The sequence below is a fragment of the Micropterus salmoides genome, unplaced genomic scaffold, assembly GCF_014851395.1.
Source record: "Micropterus salmoides isolate LMB-PRFRI ecotype aquatic unplaced genomic scaffold, ASM1485139v1 Ms_hic_scaffold_11, whole genome shotgun sequence".
Classification (NCBI taxonomy): domain Eukaryota; kingdom Metazoa; phylum Chordata; class Actinopteri; order Centrarchiformes; family Centrarchidae; genus Micropterus; species Micropterus salmoides.
Window position 1 is genome coordinate 31,347,374 of NW_024040152.1, and position 4,012 is coordinate 31,351,385.

Here is a 4,012-nt window from a genome sequence, read left to right on the forward strand (position 1 = left end):
CCAGTCTGGTCCTGGCTGAAGTCATTCCAGCTGCCTCTGGTTCAAATAGGGAGAGACAAAAGGGATAAAAAATAACAGCTGAGGGACATTATGGAGAATCAAATAAGCGGATGTGTGTGTACTCTGGTGGGCGTGGGGGGGGTTAGAAAATGCCCACTTAATGTATTGAATTTAGCAAGTGTCAATTTTATAATGCTTATGAATGAAACTTTTTATTTGTAAGAAGATTGTTAAATTATTTTACAAGTTACATAGTCTGACTTTAGAGATGGGGCTTCTGCATTTTAGCAACTTAAAGGGTATGTACATTCAGAAAATCATTAATTTATACATAAGAAGTCTGTCAAACATTCAAGCTAAATATAAAACACTTTTGTTAGCTTGAATATACTGCACATCGTTGGTTATTCCATTTTCACACATCACAAATTGAAAGGAAAGATGTTTTTTCTTAATGCCATACAATCGCCGCATTCAGTTGCAGAGGTTGAGATGTACAGCACGAGTCAGGTTATGGAAGAACAACCACACGACTTGTAAAATGCTTCCTCTCATTTCTCAAGTTGGCAGGACGGGAGTCCTCTGTGCTCAGCTGGCAAAACCATCACACACACAGAAAGACATCTGCTCAAATGCTCACCCTACATGGTGCTAAGTGAAAATCAAGAGATGTTTTGATCTAAGAGAAATACCACTCGAAAAGGAAAGAAAGAAATCCGGATACTTTAAGTGCAGATCTAAAGGGAGAGAGATTAAGAAGGAGACTAAAGAGCCCAAAAAGGACGGTGCTAATACGGAATAACACGGAAGGAGTACGTGCACGCTGCATGTTTCATAGACCTTTAACAATCAATAGAGACTGGTGGAACTGCAGGGGAGCAGGGGCTCATCAGTCAGCAGAACATGATCTGTGCATGGTGCCGCCCTGTGATTTCCCCGCTGCCGCTGTTAATCTACTTCCTAACCTCTGCAGCTCTGCTTCTGCAGCCAGAACTAAACCCCTGAGGGGGAGGAGGCAGGAGATGAGAGAGAAGGGAGGGGAGGCTGTTCTCACGCTGCCTTCAATTTTGTAGAATTCAATTGTTATAATTTGGGAAAAATTAATTCTATAATTTATGGGTTTTGGGTTTTCCTTTAATTATCTTTGCCTTTTGATTTTGTTTTCTCAAATGATTTTGGTCCAACAGATCAGAGGAACTATGCCACACACTGTAATAGATCATTTGTGCAGACATGCTTTTCTTTCAAGCACGCAGCCCTAAACATTGACAGATACATTTAAGTTTAGAGGGAGTTCTGAATGAGACCTGGTGGTGTTCGTTTCTTAAAAAGCAAAAGTCCATATGAAAGACAATATTTAATTTCAGGGTTCATCAAAAGTCTTTTTCGTTTTTTTCCTGTTGCTGTTTTTATTTTATGGTGTTTTCGTCTAAATTATTTATCACATCTTCTAGAAACGCCAAATGTTCGGGTTCCATCAGAAGTCAGCAAAAGAGACTATACTTCCATCAGTCGCACACATGCACAGACTGTACTAATACACATCATAACGTTCACAAGCGTTCAAACAGTGCCCTCATAAGAAACAGATGAGTATCAAGCTTTGTTGATGCTGTTGCAGAGCACACATGGATCTAAGCTTCTCTTTGGTGTAGTTATGCGTCACAGCTTTAGTCTACAAGAGTCCAAGAGGTGTAGGTCTCTGGATGAGTAACTAGCTGTCTCAAGAATATCTTTCTTCACATCCACATATTAAAATGATATTTTGGATGTGTGTGTACACGGTTATATAGACATGAGCAGCGGCTAATGATAAACTTCAGGAACATATTGGCATTGTATTGGATTATAAGTTTGTTATTGTATGTAGCACCCTGCTAGTTTGGTTTGTCTGATGTGTATTTGAGTCAACAAATGTAAAATGTATTTTGAGATATGCACTGGCTGAATTTATTATTGGTGTGTTAAAAAAAAAAAGAGAGAGTTACAAAGTGGTTTACATAGTTGAACACAAATTAAAAACAATATGGAGGAATTTATAATTAAATTCTATATCAGTTTAGAAACAAGATGATCAACTTCTGTAAGAGGGACTGAAGACTCAGAGTTAAATTTAGGCAAACATCTAAATACTGACTTTAAATAACAACTGAGTTTGTGCTCATCCTCATGTGATCATATGTCATGATCATATGTCCAAACAGATATATCACAAATCAGAAGCTGATGTCTCATGTCAGTGAACAAACCTGTAGCAGAATCACAAGGTGATGTACATGGGTATAAAATATTTCTGGAGCATGACTATTTGCCCAGTTAGACGCCTGAAGGATGAACTGTGTTTTAGTATTCTCGAGTCTATAGTTTGAAGTGAAATCGTTTTGTTAGAGCTTTGCCAGTTTTCTTAAATGTAATATACAGAAACACGATATCCACAGAGTTCATTGAAGGAGGCAGAGATACCTACAGAGCAATCAGCGTGTTGTTCGATACAGCCATATGTGAATGCACTCTGCAGATCACCCAGCTCCGAACTGTTGGGCCCACAAGAGGTGACGATGAAGGTAGTCCCCAGGGTCCAGTAGGGCTTCTGGGTGACTCTTCCAAGCGTTTCCTCAACATGCCCTCGCAGCAGCTCAGTGACATGGCTGTTGGTGTCAAAAGCTGTTCTTCAATCGTGTCTCCTCTGCTCTTTGAGCCATGCTCAGGTGACCTTTTCAAGCTCCATCAGACAGGACATGGTCCTGTGTATACAGGAAAAGTTGAGGCAGATGTACGCTCCAGATACTCTGGGGCGGAGGCTGAGGTGTCGAACATCACCGATGTTGCAGCGGGGGACATTTGTATGTTGTTTGAGCCTCAGTTATCACTGACGTAGCTGCAAATCAAGTGCAACTGCACCCAACCAACAGATGGTAGATAATGCCATGGCCATGGGCACCCAGGCTGAAGATATGGATGAGAAGCCTGGTCTGGAGGAGGATACTGAACCAAACAGAGAACCAGACTGCTGTGATTACTCCACCAGATCCTCTGACCCTCAGTGTGGAATATCCTGCCAACTATTACTTACATGAACCAGCCCAGAATCAGAATCTACTGTGGTACACTCTCCACCACCTCCTCTGAGCCTTTCTGCTGAACCTGCTGTCACTGCTGCAGCCCTGGAAGGTGAGTAGCCCAACGGAGGACCAAACTCTGCGGATGCCTCCCCTTTAACCAATCCACTGACCCCTAGTGATGAACCTGCTGCCATTACTGCCATCCGGAAGGGTTTGACAAGCCAGGCTGAACCAACAGAGTTGCCTAAACCCAGCCTACAACTAGAATCTGCATCATTTAATTCCTCACCTGGTGCTCTGACCACTGCTGAACCCCCTTCCAACATTAGCTTGGATGAACCAGAAGGGGACTCCACTGTGGTGCCAGCTCCACCACCTCCTAAAATATCCTCCTGTTGGTGAACTGCCATTACTGCCAACCAGGAGGTTTTGACTATCAGCCAGGCTGAACTAACACCCCACCAGGAGACAGAATCTGCTGTTCTGTCATTTCAACCACCTCCTTTGACCCTCCCTGCCAAACCTGCAGTCACTGCTTCAGACCTGGAGGGTGAAGTTAAGAGTGAAGAGCGCAGTCAAGAACCAGCTCTTCAGACCTCCTACCTGAAGACCCAGAGTGACAGTATTCCTCAGTTTGATTATTTCTTTATTCATATTGTTAAAAAAATAATCATCCTCTGCATCAGTCAGGTTTATTTTATTGTGAGTGAATGAAACATAAACCAAAGACATTCTCTTAGGGGATATGAAAATTACATTATTTGGTCCGTATAGGTATAACTTACAGAGTTACAGAGAGAGGTATGAAAAGGATTTCAAATATACTCTCTCATGGACATATACAAACAGCCAGAAATAACATTCAATTGACAGAAAATGTAGCAAATGCAAGAATAAACACTATTGCCATGTAGAGTTGCGGCAAAATGGTTTATTGGAAATTAAGCTTT